Here is an 18,124-nt window from a genome sequence, read left to right on the forward strand (position 1 = left end):
TCACGTGCCAATAAAACACAGCTCCCAAATATTCCCAGCAAATGAAGTATTAAGAGATGGCATCACTTGGATGGCCTGGCCTGAGGCACACGAGTTGTGGAGGTATTTTCCAGTCTGACGTTCTACAGAGCCTGAAAAGGGGTTTAGAATCTTCCTGATTTTCATGGTTAGGAAGAAAAACTCACGTGGGTTTCACCTCCCTGAAGAAGGGGTTTAGAAACAGAGGATACGAAGAAAAACTCACGTGGGTTTCACCTCCCTGAAGAAGGGGTTTAGAAACAGAGGAAAGTCTTCCTGATTTTCATGGTTAGGAAGAAAAACTCACATGGATTTCACCTCCCTGAAGGGGTTTAGAAACAGAGGAAAGTCTTCCTTCCTGATTTTCATGGTTAGGAAGAAAAACTCACGTGGGTTTCACCTCCCTGAAGAAGGGGTTTAGAAACAGAGGATACGAAGAAAAACTCACGTGGGTTTCACCTCCCTGCCTTTATGGAGGTGTTGCTACAGCTGAGGCACAGCACATACAGCACACACACAGCACACACACACAGCACACACACTGCACACACACAGAGCACACACAGCACACACACTGCACACACAGCACACAGCACACACACTGCACACACACTGCACACACACACACAGCACACAGAGCACACACACACACTGCACACATACAGCACAGGGCACACACAGCACACACAGCACAGCACACACACACACACAGAGCACACACAGCACACAGAGCACACACACACAGAGCAGCACACACTGCACACAGCACACACACTGCACACACACACACTGCACACACAGAGCACACAAAGAGCACACACACACTGCACACACTTTGCACACACACACAGAGCACACACACAGCACACACAGAGAGCACACACAGAGAGCACACACAGCACACACACACTGCACACACAACACACACAGCACACACACACAGCACATACACAGCACACACACAGAGCAGCACACACTGCACACACACACACACTGCACACACACATTGCACACACACAGAGCAGCACACACTGCACACAGCATACACACAGAACACACACTGCACACACACTGCACACACACTGCACACACACACACAGCACAGCACACACAGCACACAGAGCACACACACACACACACACAGCACACACACACTGCACACAGCATACACACAGAGCACACACACACACACACACAGCACACACTGCACACACACTGCACACACACACACAGCACAGCACACACAGCACACAGAGCACACACACACACACACAGCACACACACACTGCACACAGCATACACACAGAGCACACACACACACACACCACACACACAGAGCACACAGAGCACACACAGCACACACACACCACACACACAGAGCACACACACACAGAGCACACACACACCACACACACAGAGCACACACACAGCACACACAGCACACAGAGCACACACACACACTGCACACACATTGCACACACACTGCACACATACAGAGCACACACACTGCACACACACAGCACACACACACACGGAGCAGCACACACAGAGCACACACAGAGCACACACAGAGCACACACAGAGCACACACAGAGCACACACAGAGCACACAGAGCACACACAGCACACACACAGCACACAGAGCACACACTGCACACAGCATACACACTGCACACACACAGAGCACACAAGCACACACACACAGCACACACAGAGCACACACACTGCACACACACACACAGCACACACACAGAGCGCACACACACACTGCACACACACCACACACAGAGCACACACACTGCACACACAGCACACACAGAGCACACACAGCACACACAGAGCACACACACAGAGCACACACACTGCACACACACAGAGCACACAAGCACACACACACTGCACACACACACAGAGCACACAGTGCACAGAGCACACACAGAGCACACAGACACACACACACAGCACACACACGCTGCACACAGAGCACACACACACAGAGCACACACACATTGCACACACACTGCACACAGCACACACACTGAGCACACACACTGCACACAGAGCACACACACAGCACACACACACACTGCACACACACACACACAGAGCACACACAGCACACAGAGCACACACACAGAGCAGCACACACTGCACACTGCACATACACTGCACACACATTGCACACACACAGCGCACCCACAGCACACACACTGCACACACACACACAGAGCACACACAGAGCACACACACACTGCACACACACTGCACACACACAGTACACAAACAGCACACACAGAGCACACAGAGCAGCACACACTGCACACACAGCACACAGAGCACACACACAGAGCGCACACACACACAGAGCACACACACAGCACACACATTGCACACACAGAGCACACACACAGCTCACAGCACACACAGAGCACACACAGAGCACACACACACAGAGCACACACACACAGAGCACACACACTGCACACACAGAGCACACACAGCACACACACAGCACACACACACAGAGCACACACACTGCACACACACAGCACACAATCACACACACACAGAGCACACACTGCACACAGCACCCACCGTGCATCTGTCACTGCTCACTAACACACCACACACTCTCTCCACAAGGCTGGCTGGCATCAAGCCTTCACTCCACATCCTCCTTTACACACAGTTCCCATACAGGCACACCCGGCTGGCCAATTAATCAACACATTTCACCTGCCTGGCTAATTAACGAGGTGCCTTTTGTACCAACAATCTTTGAGAAAAACAAGAAAACAGAGAGGAGGAAAACATCACCTGCAGGTTGGTAATGCTAATAAGCTATCACTGCTTATCTTCAACTCTCTAAAGCTTGTGACACAGTGACACCAGTGTGTCCCCAGCTGGGCATGGCACTGTGACAGTGACACCAGTGTGTCCCCAGCTGGGCATGGCACCGTGACACACTGACACCAGTGTGTGCCCAGCTGGGCATGGCACTGGGACACAGTGACACCAGCCTGTCCCCAGGCACCAATGGCCATCAGCTGGGCATGGCACCGGGACACAGTGACACCAGCTGGGTATGGCACTGTGACAGTGACACCAGCCTGTCCCCAGCTGGGTATGGCACTGTGACAGTGACACCAGTGTGTCCCCAGCTGGGCATGGCACTGCGACACAGTGACACCAGCCTGTCCCCAGCTGGGCATGGCACCGTGACACAGTGACACCAGCCTGTCCCCAGGTGGGCATGGCACTGTGACACAGTGACACCAGTGTGTCCCCAGCTGGGTATGGCACTGTGACAGTGACACCAGCCTGTCCCCAGCTGGGTATGGCACTGTGACAGTGACACCAGTGTGTCCCCAGCTGGGCATGGCACTGCGACACAGTGACACCAGCCTGTCCCCAGCTGGGCATGGCACCGTGACACAGTGACACCAGTGTGTCCCCAGCTGGGTATGGCACTGTGACAGTGACACCAGCCTGTCCCCAGATGGGCATGGCACTGGGACAGTGACACCAGTGTGTCCCCAGCTGGGCATGGCACCGTGACAGTGACACCAACCTGTCCCCAGCTGGGCATGGCACTGGGACACAGTGACACCAGCCTGTCCCCAGCTGGGCATGGCACTGTGACACAGTGACACCAGTGTGTCCCCAGCTGGGCATGGCACTGTGACACAGTGACACCAACCTGTCCCCATCTGGGCATGGCACTGTGACACAGTGACACCAGCCTGTCCCCAGCTGGGTATGGCACTGTGACACAGTGACACCAGCCTGTCCCCAGCTGGGCATGGCACTGTGACACAGTGACACCAGTGTGTCCCCAGCTGGGCATGGCACTGTGACACAGTGACACCAGCCTGTCCCCAGCTGGGCATGGCACTGTGACAGTGACACCAGTGTGTCCCCAGCTGGGCATGGCACTGTGACACAGTGACACCAGTGTGTGCCCAGCTGGGCATGGCACCGTGACAGTGACACCAGCTGGGCATGGCACTGTGACACAGTGACACCAGTGTGTCCCCAGATGGGCATGGCACTGTGACACAGTGACACCAGCCTGTCCCCAGGCACCAATGGCCATCAGCTGGGCATGGCACTGTGACACAGTGACACCAGTGTGTCCCCAGCTGGGCATGGCACCGTGACACAGTGACACCAGCTGGGCATGGCACTGGGACAGTGACACCAGCCTGTCCCCAGCTGGGTATGGCACTGTGACAGTGACACCAGCCTGTCCCCAGCTGGGCATGGCACTGGGACACAGTGACACCAGTGTGTCCCCAGGTGGGCATGGCACTGGAACAGTGACACCAGCCTGTCCCCAGCTGGGCATGGCACTGGGACAGTGACACCAGTGTGTCCCCAGCTGGGCATGGCACTGGGACACAGTGCCACCGGCCTGTCCCCAGCTGGGCATGGCACTGTGACACAGTGACACCAGCCTGTCCCCAGCTGGGCACGGCACTGGGACACAGTGACACCAGTGTGTCCCCAGCTGGGTATGGCACCGTGACAGTGACACCAGTGTGTCCCCAGGCACCAATGGCCATCAGCTGGGTATGGCACTGTGACACAGTGACACCAGCCTGTCCCCAGCTGGGCATGGCACTGTGACACAGTGACACCAGCCTGTCCCCAGCTGGGCATGGCACCGTGACACAGTGACACCAGCCTGTCCCCAGCTGGGCATGGCACTGTGACACAGTGACACCAGCTGGGCATGGCACTGTGACACAGTGACACCAGTGTGTCCCCAGCTGGGCATGGCACTGTGACACAGTGACACCAGCCTGTCCCCAGCTGGGCATGGCACTGTGACACAGTGACACCAGTGTGTCCCCAGATGGGCATGGCACTGGGACACAGTGACACCAGCCTGTCCCCAGCTGGGCATGGCACTGTGACACAGTGACACCAGTGTGTCCCCAGCTGGGCATGGCACTGTGACAGTGACACCAGCCTGTCCCCAGCTGGGCATGGCACTGTGACACAGTGACACAGCCTGTCCCCAGCTGGGCATGGCACTGGGACAGTGACACCAGTGTGTCCCCAGCTGGGTATGGCACTGTGACAGTGACACCAGTGTGTCCCCAGCTGGGCATGGCACTGTGACACAGTGACACCAGCTGGGCATGGCACTGTGACACAGTGACACCAGCCTGTCCCCAGCTGGGCATGGCACTGTGACACAGTGACACCAGCCTGTCCCCAGCTGGGCATGGCACTGGGACAGTGACACCAGCTGGGCATGGCACTGTGACACAGTGACACCAGCCTGTCCCCAGCTGGGCATGGCACTGTGACACAGTGCCACCAGTGTGTCCCCAGCTGGGCATGGCACTGGGACACAGTGACACCAGTGTGTCCCCAGCTGGGCATGGCACTGTGACACAGTGACACCAGCCTGTGCCCAGCTGGGTATGGCATGTGACACAGTGACACCAGTGTGTCCCCAGCTGGGCATGGCACTGTGACACAGTGACACCAGCCTGTCCCCAGCTGGGCATGGCACTGTGACACAGTGACACCAGTGTGTCCCCAGCTGGGCATGGCACTGTGACACAGTGACACCAGCCTGTCCCCAGCTGGGCATGGCACCGTGACACAGTGACACCAGCCTGTCCCCAGCTGGGCATGGCACTGTGACAGTGACACCAGCCTGTCCCCAGGCACCAGTGCCATCAGCTGGGCATGGCACCGTGACACAGTGACACCAGCCTGTCCCCTGTCTCCATCAGGGCTGTAACCCCTTCCCAGTGCCCACACTGAGGGTGCCCAGAGCTCCATCAGGGCTGTGACCCCTTCCCAGTGCCCACACTGAGGGCACAGAGCTCCATCAGGGCTGTGACCCCTTCCCAGTGCCCACACTGAGGGTGCCCAGAGCTCCATCAGGGCTGTGACCCCTTCCCAGTGCCCACACTGAGGGTGCACAGAGCTCCATCAGGGCTGTGACCCCTTCCCAGTGCCCACACTGAGGGCACAGAGCTCCATCAGGGCTGTGACCCCTTCCCACCTGCCACCCTGCACAGCCAGGGCACAGCCTGGGCACAGCTCCGTGTGCCACCCTGCACAGCCTGGGCACAGCCTCGTGTGCCACCCTGCACTGCACAGCCTGGGCACAGCTCCGTGTGCCACCCTGCACTGCACAGCCTGGGCACAGCGTGGGCACAGCCCCGTGTGCCACCCTGCACAGCCTGGGCACAGCCTGGGCACAGCCTCGTGTGCCACCCTGCACTGCACAGCCTGGGCACAGCTCCATGTGCCACCCTGCACAGCCTGGGCACAGCCTGGGCACAGTCCCGTGTGCCACCCTGCACAGGCTGGGCACAGCCCTGTGTGCCACCCTGCACTGCACAGCCTGGGCACAGCCTGGGCACAGCCCTGTGTGCCACCCTGCACAGCCTGGGCACAGCCCTGTGTGCCACCCTGCACAGCCTGGGCACAGCTCCGTGTGCCATCCTGCACTGCACAGCCTGGGCACAGCTCTGTGTGCCACCCTGGAGGAATGATGGAGCACACCCGACCCCACAGGATCCTGCAGGTCCCCCTGCTCCAGGGCAGGCCCCTGTCCCAAACAGTTCCTGCAGGAACGAGCAAGCACACCCGACCCCAGGGTTTCCCGCAGATCCCCCTGCTCCAGGGCAGGCCCCTGTCCCAAACAGTTCCTGAGGAATGACGGAGCACACCCGACCCCAGAGGATGCTCAGGTCCCCCTGCTCCAGGGCAGGCCCCTGTCCCAAACAGCTCCTGGAGGAACGAGCAAGCACACCCGACCCCAGGGTTTCCTGCAGGTCCCCCTGCTCCAGGGCAGGCCCCTGTCCCAAACAGTTCCTGAGGAATGACGGAGCACACCCGACCCCAGAGGATCCTGCAGGTCCCCCTGCTCCAGGGCAGGCCCCTGTCCCAAACAGCTCCTGGAGGAACGAGCAAGCACACCCGACCCCAGGGTTTCCTGCAGGTCCCCCTCGTCCAGGGCAGGCCCTGGAGGAACGAGCAAGGGGTCCCAGGGTTTCCTGCAGGTCCCCCTGCTCCAGGGCAGGCCCCTGTCCCAAACAGTTCCTGGAGGAACGAGCGAGCACACCCGACCCCAGGGTTTCCTGCAGGTCCCCCCCGTCCAGGGCAGGCCCTGGAGGAACGAGCAAGGGGTCCCAGGGTTTCCTGCAGGTCCCCCTGCTCCAGGGCAGGCCCCTGTCCCAAACAGCTCCTGAGGAATGATGGAGCACACCCGACCCCAGAGTTTCCTGCAGGTCCCCCCATCCAGGGCAGGCCCCTGTCCCAAACAGCTCCTGAGGAATGAGCAAGCACACCCGACCCCAGGGTTTCCTGCAGGTCCCCCCCGTCCAGGGCAGGCCCTGGAGGAACGAGCAAGGGGTCCCAGGGTTTCCTGCAGGTCCCCCCCTGCTCCAGGGCAGGCCCCTGTCCCAAACAGTTCCTGCAGGAATGACGGAGCACACCCGACCCCAGGGTTTCCTGCAGGTCCCCCCCGTCCAGGGCAGGCCCTGGAGGAACGAGCAAGGGGTCCCAGGGTTTCCTGCAGGTCCCCCTGCTCCAGGGCAGGCCCCTGTCACCCCGTGTTTGTCACACCCCACACGGCCACAGTGAGCGCTGCGATTGTGACTCCCACAGCCCAGATAACATCTGCCCTCCACACTAATCTGCACGGGGACAGCGCTCGTTGTGTTCGCTGCAGCTCAACAAAAAATCCCAGCCCTGACCAAAACACGGTTTTTCAGGAGGTGAACACAGAGAAACCAGCCCTAAAACCCCTGCAGGGCACCTTTGTTCTCACCAAGCCGCTTGATTCTCCCCGAGCTCCCATCCCCACCGTGCCAGCCCGGCCTGAATGCATTATGCAAAGAGCTATCTGCTCAAAAAAACGGAATTCTAATCAGTGTGTGAGGCACTCTGCGCTTCTCCCTGCGCCTCAGCTCTTTGAAAATAAAAGTTCCTGAATCGATATTAAACGCGCGTGCTTATGCAACAAGCAAATCCAGAGAGGTTCATGAATGCGGAGGGGGAAGAAACTCCACACAGTCACAGGGGTAGGACAGGGCTGGGGGCACCAGGTGCCACCTCCAGGTGTCCCCGGGGCAGGACAGGGCTGGGGGACAAGCTCAGAGTGTCCCCGGGGAAGGACAGGGCTGGGGGGACAAGCTCAGAGTGTCCCTGGGTAGGACAGGGCTGGGGGGACCAGGTGCCACCTCCAGGTGTCCCCAGGGCAGGACAGGGCTGGGGGCACCAGGTGACACCTCCAGGTGTCCCCAGGGCAGGACAGGGCTGGGGGGACAAGCTCAGGGTGTCCCCGGGGCAGGGCAGGGCTGGGGGCACCAGGTGCCACCTCCAGGTGTCCCAGGGGTAGGACAGGGCTGGGGACACCAGGTGCCACCTCCAGATGTCCCAGGGGCAGGACAGGGCTGGGGGGACCAGGTGCCACCTCCAGGTGTCCCCGGGGCAGGACAGGGCTGGGGGCACCAGGTGCCACCTCCAGGTGTCCCCAAGGGCAGGACAGGGCTGGGGGGACCAGCTGCCACCTCCAGGTGTCCCAGAGGCAGGACAGGGCTGGGGGGACAAGCTCAGGGTGTCCCTGGGGCAGGACAGGGCTGGGGGCACCAGCTGCCACCTCCAGGTGTCCCCAGGGCAGGACAGGGCTGGGGGGACAAGCTCAGGGTGTCCCTGGGGCAGGACAGGGCTGGGGGCACCAGGTGCCACCTCCAGGTGTCCCCGGGGCAGGACAGGGCTGGGGGCACCAGGTGCCACCTCCAGGTGTCCCCGAGGCAGGACAGGGCTGGCTGTAGGGCTGCACCCTGAGCTGGGGTCCTGGAGGAGCTGGGGCAGAGCTGAGCTCAGGAACCTCAGCCTGGCAGGGGAGAGGAGCTCTGAGCAGGGACAGGAGCTCTGAACAGGGACAGGAGTTCTGAACAGGGACAGGAGCCCTGAGCAGGGACAGGAGCTCTGAGCAGGGACAGGAGCTCTGTACAGCAGGGACAGGAGCTCTGAGGAGCAGGGACAGGAGCTCTGAGCAGGGACAGGAGCTCTGAGCAGGGACAGGAGCTCTGAGCAGGGACAGGAGCTCTGAACAGCAGGGACAGGAGCTCTGAGCAGGGACAGGAGCTCTGAGCAGGGACAGGAGCTCTGAACAGGGACAGGAGCCCTGAGCAGGGACAGGAGCCCTGAACAGGGACAGGAGCCCTGAACAGGGACAGGAGCCCTGAGCAGGGACAGGAGCTCTGAACAGGGACAGGAGCTCTGAACAGGGACAGGAGCCCTGAGCAGCAGGGACAGGAGCTCTGAGCAGGGACAGGAGCTCTGAGCAGGGACAGGAGCTCTGAGCAGGGACAGGAGCCCTGAGCAGGGACAGGAGCTCTGAGCAGGGACAGGAGCCCTGAACAGGGACAGGAGCTCTGAGCAGCAGGGACAGGAGCTCTGAACAGCAGGGACAGGAGCTCTGAGCAGGGACAGCAGCTCTGAACAGCAGGGACAGGAGCTCTGAACAGGGAGAGGAGCTCTGAGCAGGGACAGGAGCTCTGAGCAGCAGGGACAGGAGCTCTGAGCAGGGACAGGAGCTCTGAGCAGGGACAGGAGCTCTGAACAGGGACAGGAGCTCTGAACAGCAGGGACAGGAGCTCTGAGCAGGGACAGGAGCTCTGAACAGCAGGGACAGGAGCTCTGAGCAGGGACAGGAGCTCTGAGCAGGGACAGGAGCCCTGAGCAGGGACAGGAGCTCTGAGCAGGGACAGGAGCTCTGAACAGCAGGGACAGGAGCTCTGAGCAGGGACAGGAGCTCTGAGCAGGGACAGGAGCTCTGAGCAGGGACAGGAGCTCTGAGCAGGGACAGGAGCCCTGAACAGGGACAGGAGCTCTGAGCAGGGACAGGAGCTCTGAGCAGGGACAGGAGCTCTGAACAGGGACAGGAGCTCTGAACAGCAGGGACAGGAGCTCTGAACAGGGACAGGAGCTCTGAGCAGGGACAGGAGCTCTGAACAGGGACAGGAGCTCTGAACAGCAGGGACAGGAGCTCTGAACAGGGACAGGAGCTCTGAGCAGGGACAGGAGCTCTGAACAGGGACAGGAGCTCTGAGCAGGGACAGGAGCTCTGAACAGGGACAGGAGCTCTGAGCAGGGACAGGAGCTCTGAGCAGCAGGGACAGGAGCTCTGAGCAGGGACAGGAGCTCTGAACAGCAGGGACAGGAGCTCTGAGCAGGGACAGGAGCTCTGAACAGCAGGGACAGGAGCTCTGAACAGGGACAGGAGCTCTGAGCAGGGACAGGAGCTCTGAGCAGGGACAGGAGCTCTGAACAGGGACAGGAGCTCTGAGCAGGGACAGGAGCTCTGAACAGCAGGGACAGGAGCTCTGAGCAGGGACAGGAGCTCTGAGCAGGGACAGGAGCTCTGAACAGGGACAGGAGCTCTGAGCAGCAGGGACAGGAGCTCTGAACAGCAGGGACAGGAGCTCTGAGCAGGGACAGGAGCTCTGAGCAGGGACAGGAGCTCTGAACAGGGACAGGAGCTCTGAGCAGGGACAGGAGCTCTGAACAGCAGGGACAGGAGCTCTGAGCAGGGACAGGAGCTCTGAACAGCAGGGACAGGAGCTCTGAACAGCAGGGACAGGAGCTCTGAGCAGGGACAGGAGCCCTGAGCAGCAGGGACAGGAGCTCTGAACAGCAGGGACAGGAGCTCTGAGCAGGGAGAGGAGCTCTGAGCAGGGACAGGAGCTCTGAGCAGCAGGGACAGGAGCTCTGAACAGGGACAGGAGCTCTGAACAGGGACAGGAGCTCTGAGCAGGGACAGGAGCTCTGAACAGGGACAGGAGCTCTGAGCAGGGACAGGAGCTCTGAACAGCAGGGACAGGAGCTCTGAGCAGCAGGGACAGGAGCTCTGAACAGCAGGGACAGGAGCTCTGAGCAGGGACAGGAGCTCTGAACAGCAGGGACAGGAGCTCTGAGCAGGGACAGGAGCTCTGAGCAGGGACAGGAGCTCTGAGCAGGGACAGGAGCTCTGAACAGGGACAGGAGCTCTGAGCAGGGACAGGAGCTCTGAGCAGGGACAGGAGCTCTGAACAGCAGGGACAGGAGCTCTGAGCAGGGACAGGAGCTCTGAGCAGGGACAGGAGCTCTGAGCAGGGACAGGAGCTCTGAGCAGGGACAGGAGCTCTGAACAGGGACAGGAGCTCTGAACAGGGACAGGAGCTCTGAACAGCAGGGACAGGAGCTCTGAGCAAGGACAGGAGCCCTGAACAGGGACAGGAGCTCTGAACAGGGACAGGAGCTCTGAGGAGCAGGGACAGGAGCTCTGAGCAGGGACAGGAGCTCTGAACAGGGACAGGAGCTCTGAGCAGGGACAGGAGCTCTGAGCAGGGACAGGAGCTCTGAGCAGGGACAGGAGCTCTGAGCAGGGACAGGAGCTCTGAGCAGCAGGGACAGGAGCTCTGAACAGGGACAGGAGCTCTGAACAGCAGGGACAGGAGCTCTGAGCAGCAGGGACAGGAGCTCTGAGCAGGGACAGGAGCTCTGAACAGCAGGGACAGGAGCTCTGAGCAGGGACAGGAGCTCTGAACAGCAGGAACAGGAGCCCTGAACAGGGACAGGAGCTCTGAGCAGGGACAGGAGCTCTGAACAGCAGGGACAGGAGCTCTGAACAGCAGGGACAGGAGCTCTGAGCAGCAGGGACAGGAGCTCTGAGCAGCAGGGACAGGAGCTCTGAGCAGCAGGGACAGGAGCCCTGAGCAGGGACAGGAGCCCTGAACAGCAGGGACAGGAGCTCTGAGCAGGGACAGGAGCCCTGAACAGCAGGGACAGGAGCTCTGAGCAGGGACAGGAGCCCTGAGCAGGGACAGGAGCCCTGAGCAGGGACAGGAGCTCTGAACAGCAGGGACAGGAGCTCTGAGCAGGGACAGGAGCTCTGAGCAGCAGGGACAGGAGCTCTGAGCAGGGACAGGAGCTCTGAACAGCAGGGACAGGAGCTCTGAGCAGGGACAGGAGCCCTGAACAGGGACAGGAGCCCTGAACAGCAGGGACAGGAGCTCTGAGCAGGGACAGGAGCTCTGAGCAGGGACAGGAGCTCTGAACAGGGACAGGAGCTCTGAGCAGGGACAGGAGCCCTGAACAGCAGGGACAGGAGCTCTGAACAGGGACAGGAGCTCTGAGCAGGGACAGGAGCTCTGAGCAGCAGGGACAGGAGCTCTGAGCAGCAGGGACAGGAGCTCTGAGCAGCAGGGACAGGAGCTCTGAGCAGGGACAGGAGCTCTGAGCAGGGACAGGAGCTCTGAGCAGCAGGGACAGGAGCTCTGAACAGGGACAGGAGCTCTGAGCAGCAGGGACAGGAGCTCTGAGCAGGGACAGGAGCTCTGAGCACAGACAGGAGCTCTGAGCAGGGACAGGAGCTCTGAACAGCAGGGACAGGAGCTCTGAACAGGGACAGGAGCTCTGAACAGGGACAGGAGCTCTGAGCAGGGACAGGAGCTCTGAACAGGGACAGGAGCTCTGAGCAGGGACAGGAGCTCTGAGCAGGGACAGGAGCTCTGAGCAGGGACAGGAGCTCTGAACAGGGACAGGAGCTCTGAGAAGGGACAGGAGCTCTGAGCAGGGACAGGAGCTCTGAACAGGGACAGGAGCTCTGAACAGGGACAGGACCTCTGAGCAGGGACAGGAGCTCTGAACAGCAGGGACAGGAGCTCTGAACAGGGACAGGAGCTCTGAGCAGGGACAGGAGCTCTGAACAGCAGGGACAGGAGCTCTGAACAGCAGGGACAGGAGCTCTGAACAGGGACAGGAGCCCTGAACAGGGACAGGAGCTCTGAACAGCAGGGACAGGAGCTCTGAACAGGGACAGGAGCCCTGAACAGGGACAGGAGCTCTGAACAGCAGGGACAGGAGCTCTGAACAGGGACAGGAGCCCTGAACAGGGACAGGAGCTCTGAACAGGGACAGGAGCTCTGAGCAGGGACAGGAGCTCTGAACAGCAGGGACAGGAGCTCTGAGCAGCAGGGACAGGAGCCCTGAACAGGGACAGGTGCTCTGAGCAGGGACAGGAGCTCTGAGCAGGGACAGGAGCTCTGAGCAGGGAAAGGAGCTCTGAACAGGGACAGGAGCTCTGAGCAGGGACAGGAGCTCTGAACAGCAGGGACAGGAGCTCTGAACAGCAGGGACAGGAGCTCTGAGCAGGGACAGGAGCTCTGAACAGGGACAGGAGCTCTGAGCAGGGACAGGAGCTCTGAACAGCAGGGACAGGAGCTCTGAGCAGGGACAGGAGCTCTGAGCAGCAGGGACAGGAGCTCTGAGCAGGGACAGGAGCTCTGAGCAGCAGGGACAGGAGCTCTGAGCAGGGACAGGAGCCCTGAACAGGGACAGGAGCCCTGAACAGCAGGGACAGGAGCTCTGAGCAGGGACAGGTGCTCTGAGCAGGGACAGGAGCTCTGAGCAGGGAAAGGAGCTCTGAACAGGGACAGGAGCTCTGAGCAGGGACAGGAGCTCTGAGCAGGGACAGGAGCTCTGAGCAGGGACAGGAGCTCTGAACAGGGACAGGAGCTCTGAGCAGGGACAGGAGCTCTGAGCAGGGACAGGAGCTCTGAGCAGCAGGGACAGGAGCCCTGAGCAGGGACAGGAGCTCTGAACAGCAGGGACAGGAGCCCTGAACAGCAGGGACAGGAGCTCTGAGCAGGGACAGGAGCTCTGAGAAGGGACAGGAGCTCTGAACAGCAGGGACAGGAGCTCTGAGCAGGGACAGGAGCTCTGAGCAGGGACAGGAGCCCTGAGCAGGGACAGGAGCCCTGAACAGCAGGGACAGGAGCTCTGAGCAGGGACAGGAGCTCTGAGCAGGGACAGGAGCTCTGAGCAGCAGGGACAGGAGCTCTGAGCAGCAGGGACAGGAGCTCTGAGCAGCAGGGACAGGAGCTCTGAACAGGGACAGGAGCTCTGAGCACAGACAGGAGCTCTGAGCAGGGACAGGAGCTCTGAACAGGGACAGGAGCCCTGAACAGGGACAGGAGCTGAGCAGGGACAGGAGCTCTGAGCAGGGACAGGAGCTCTGAACAGCAGGGACAGGAGCCCTGAACAGGGACAGGAGCTCTGAGCAGGGACAGGAGCTCTGAGCAGGGACAGGAGCCCTGAACAGCAGGGACAGGAGCTCTGAGCAGGGACAGGAGCTCTGAGCAGGGACAGGAGCCCTGAACAGCAGGGACAGGAGCTCTGAACAGGGACAGGAGCTCTGAGCAGGGACAGGAGCTCTGAACAGGGACAGGAGCTCTGAGCAGGGACAGGAGCTCTGAGCAGGGACAGGAGCTCTGAGCAGGGACAGGAGCTCTGAACAGGGACAGGAGCCCTGAACAGCAGGGACAGGAGCTCTGAGCAGGGACAGGAGCCCTGAACAGCAGGGACAGGAGCTCTGAGCAGGGACAGGAGCTCTGAACAGGGACAGGAGCTCTGAGCAGGGACAGGAGCTCTGAGCAGGGACAGGAGCTCTGAGCAGGGACAGGAGCTCTGAGCAGGGACAGGAGCCCTGAGCAGGGACAGGAGCTCTGAGCAGGGACAGGAGCTCTGAGCAGGGACAGGAGCCCTGAGCAGGGACAGGAGCTCTGAGCAGGGACAGGAGCCCTGAGCAGGGACAGGAGCTCTGAACAGCAGGGACAGGAGCTCTGAGCAGGGACAGGAGCTCTGAGCAGGGACAGGAGCTCTGAACAGCTGGGACAGGAGCTCTGAACAGCAGGGACAGGAGCTCTGAACAGCAGGGACAGGAGCTCTGAGCAGGGACAGGAGCCCTGAGCAGGGACAGGAGCTCTGAACAGGGACAGGAGCTCTGAACAGCAGGGACAGGAGCTCTGAACAGGGACAGGAGCTCTGAACAGCTGGGACAGGAGCTCTGAGCAGGGACAGGAGCTCTGAACAGGGACAGGAGCTCTGAGCAGGGACAGGAGCCCTGAGCAGGGACAGGAGCTCTGAACAGGGACAGGAGCTCTGAACAGGGACAGGAGCCCTGAGCAGCAGGGACAGGAGCTCTGAGCAGGGACAGGAGCTCTGAACAGGGACAGGAGCTCTGAGCAGGGACAGGAGCTCTGAGCAGGGACAGGAGCTCTGAACAGGGACAGGAGCTCTGAACAGGGACAGGAGCTCTGAGCAGCAGGGACAGGAGCTCTGAGCAGGGACAGGAGCTCTGAACAGCAGGGACAGGAGCTCTGAACAGCAGGGACAGGAGCTCTGAGCAGGGACAGGAGCTCTGAACAGGGACAGGAGCTCTGAGCAGGGACAGGAGCTCTGAGCAGGGACAGGAGCTCTGAACAGGGACAGGAGCCCTGAGCAGGGACAGGAGCTCTGAACAGGGACAGGAGCTCTGAGCAGGGACAGGAGCTCTGAGCAGGGACAGGAGCTCTGAACAGGGACAGGAGCTCTGAGCAGGGACAGGAGCTCTGAGCAGGGACAGGAGCTCTGAACAGCAGGGACAGGAGCTCTGAGCAGGGACAGGAGCCCTGAACAGCAGGGACAGGAGCTCTGAACAGGGACAGGAGCCCTGAACAGCAGGGACAGGAGCTCTGAGCAGGGACAGGAGCTCTGAACAGGGACAGGAGCTCTGAACAGCAGGGACAGGAGCTCTGAACAGCAGGGACAGGAGCTCTGAACAGCAGGGACAGGAGCTCTGAGCAGGGACAGGAGCTCTGAGCAGGGACAGGAGCTCTGAACAGGGACAGGAGCTCTGAGCAGGGACAGGAGCCCTGAGCAGGGACAGGAGCTCTGAACAGGGACAGGAGCTCTGAACAGCAGGGACAGGAGCTCTGAGCAGGGACAGGAGCTCTGAGCAGGGACTGGAGCTCTGAGCAGGGACAGGAGCTCTGAACAGCTGGGACAGGAGCCCTGAGCAGCTGGGACAGGAGCTCTGAGCAGGGACAGGAGCTCTGAGCAGGGACGGGAGCTCTGAGCAGGGACAGGAGCCCTGAGCAGGGACAGGAGCTCCAACGCGACCCATCGGTGTGTGCTGGTGACCCAACGCGGCGGTGCTGTGTTTCCGCAGCCCCCGCCCTGGGCTCTCACACCGCTCCTGTGTTACCCCAGCACCGGGCACCCGGCCGGGCACGGCCTCCGAGCCGCGGGGGTCACCGAGTGCCCCGGGCCGGCCCCGCGGGTTTGGTGTGTGACAGCACCCGGTGTGAGCCCCGCCGGCCCGAACCGCTGCCAGCACGGCTCCGGGCTGGCACAGAGGCTGGCACAGGCCAAGGGGGCAGGGAGCACCCGCACACCCTCCCGAGCGGGGGCAGCGCTCGGCGGGGCAGGCCGGGTGCCCGGCGCTGGAAACCTCGGAGTAAAAAGTTTGGGAGCGGGAGGGGGGGGCTCTCGTGTTCTTCTCGCCGGGGAAACGCGGGGAGGTGGGAAGGGGGCAGGGAGGCGGCGATGAAGGGGCGGCAGGGAGGTGGCGGTGGGGCCGGCTGAGGGGCCGTGAAGGAGGGGAGGTGTGCAGGGAGCCCGGGTACGGAGGGGGAGGCAGCGGGGAGGAGCCCGCCGCGGGCCGCGGCCGGCGCCCGGCAAGGTGGGGAAGTGCCCGGGGAAGCGGCGGGGCAGGGGCGGGGAAGGAGCCCGGGCGGGGAGCGGATGGAGCCGATGGAGCGGATGGAGCGGGTGGAGCGGTGTTACCTGGGCCGCCGTCCGGGCGCGGCCCGAGGCCGCTGTGAGGGGCGGCGGCGGCGGGGGAAGGCCCGGGCCTCCGCCCCCTCCGCTCGGCGCGGCGGGGCGGGGCGGGGCGGCGCTGGCGGGCGCCGGGGGCAGCGGCCGCCCGCTGCCGGCCCCCCGCCGCCTGCTGCCCGCGGTGCCGCGCTGCCCGCGCCCTCGCCGCTCGTTTGTTGTCGCTGTCGCTGTCGCGGCCGCCGCCGACACGTCCGGGCCGCCGCCGCCGCCGCGCATGCGCCACATCCGGGTCCCGCGGCGCCTGCGCGGCGCCGAGAGGGGCGCGGGCGGGCGCGTTGTGTTTGTGGTTGGCGGGCGGCGCTGCGGCCGCGCGGGGAGCGGGCGGGCGCGGGTGTGAGGGATGAAACCCTGGGGATGAGAGCTCTGTTTCAGAGCAGTAATCGGCAGTTGGTGTTAATGACTTTGATAAGGTCTTAATTGGAAGTGTTGGTCTGTTGTTAAACATTGAATGTGAGAGTTCTAAGGCTTGCCTTTAGCTGCCGCTGTTAGATGTTGCTGTTTTACCCTGTGTTTGGGTCTCTCCTCATCATACTCTGTATCTGTACCCCGTGTTAGTTTGTTGTTAAGCATTGAATGTTAGAATTCTAAGACTTGCCGCAGTTAAGTGTTACTGTTTCACCCTGCATTTGTGTGTCTCCCCGTCACACTCTGTATTTGTACCCCGGATTTGTGCCCATTCCTGTCGGGAACCGCTTCCCGGAGGATTTCGCCCGGGCTGGATTGAAATGCGAGCCTGTGGGAACTGTATGAACCCTCTGAAAACAACGAACCAGCACATAAACTTTGACTTTAACCCACCAGCACCACACTAAATCACCCACTTTTGACCAGAGCCGGGTCCCGTCCTGTCACCATAACTTTGATTGAAAGGAGCCTCAAAGCCCATCCAGTGCCACCCCCTGCCATGGGCAGGGACAGCTCCCACTGTCCCAGGCTGCTCCCAGCCCCATCCAGCCTGCCCTGGGACACTGCCAGGGATCCAGGGGCAGCCACAGCTGCTCTGGGCACCCTGGGCCAGGGCCTGCCCACCCTCCCAGCCAGCAATTCCTCATTCCCAATGGGCCAAAATCTGTCCCTGCCCTCTGGCCCTGGGAGCCATTGCCTGGCTGCTGTCCCTGCCTGCCTTGTCCCCAGGGGCTGTGCAGCTCTCCTGGAGCCCCTGCAGGCCCTGGCAGGGGCTCTCAGGTGTCCCTGGAGCTTCTCTGGTGCAGCTGAGCAGCCCCAGCTGTGCCAGGCTGGCTCCAGAGCAGAGGGGCTCCAGCCCTGGCAGCAGCTCCGTGGCCTCCTCTGCACTGGCTGCAGCAGCTCCAGCTCCTTGTGCTGCTGGAGCCAGGGCTGGGGCAGCTCTGCAGGTGGGCTCTCACCTGAGCCCAGGGGCACAGGGGCAGGATCCCCCTGCCCTGCTGCCCACGCTGGGGATCAGCCC

At 61.7% G+C, this 18,124-nt stretch overlaps 1 protein-coding gene across 1 annotated transcript in view; it reads right to left on the bottom strand.

Moving 5' to 3' along the window:
* Positions 1 to 16,940, bottom strand: part of LOC141727061 (mothers against decapentaplegic homolog 4-like) — a 65,226-nt gene extending 48,286 nt beyond the window's left edge. The window contains exon 1 of the mRNA XM_074532643.1: positions 16,648 to 16,940. The gene's annotated coding sequence lies outside the window, so the exon portion shown is untranslated. The remainder of the gene's footprint in view (positions 1 to 16,647) is intronic.
* Between the last annotated feature and the right edge of the window lie 1,184 nt (positions 16,941 to 18,124).

This window comes from Zonotrichia albicollis, chromosome Z (assembly GCF_047830755.1).
Source record: "Zonotrichia albicollis isolate bZonAlb1 chromosome Z, bZonAlb1.hap1, whole genome shotgun sequence".
NCBI classification, from domain to species: Eukaryota; Metazoa; Chordata; class Aves; order Passeriformes; family Passerellidae; genus Zonotrichia; species Zonotrichia albicollis.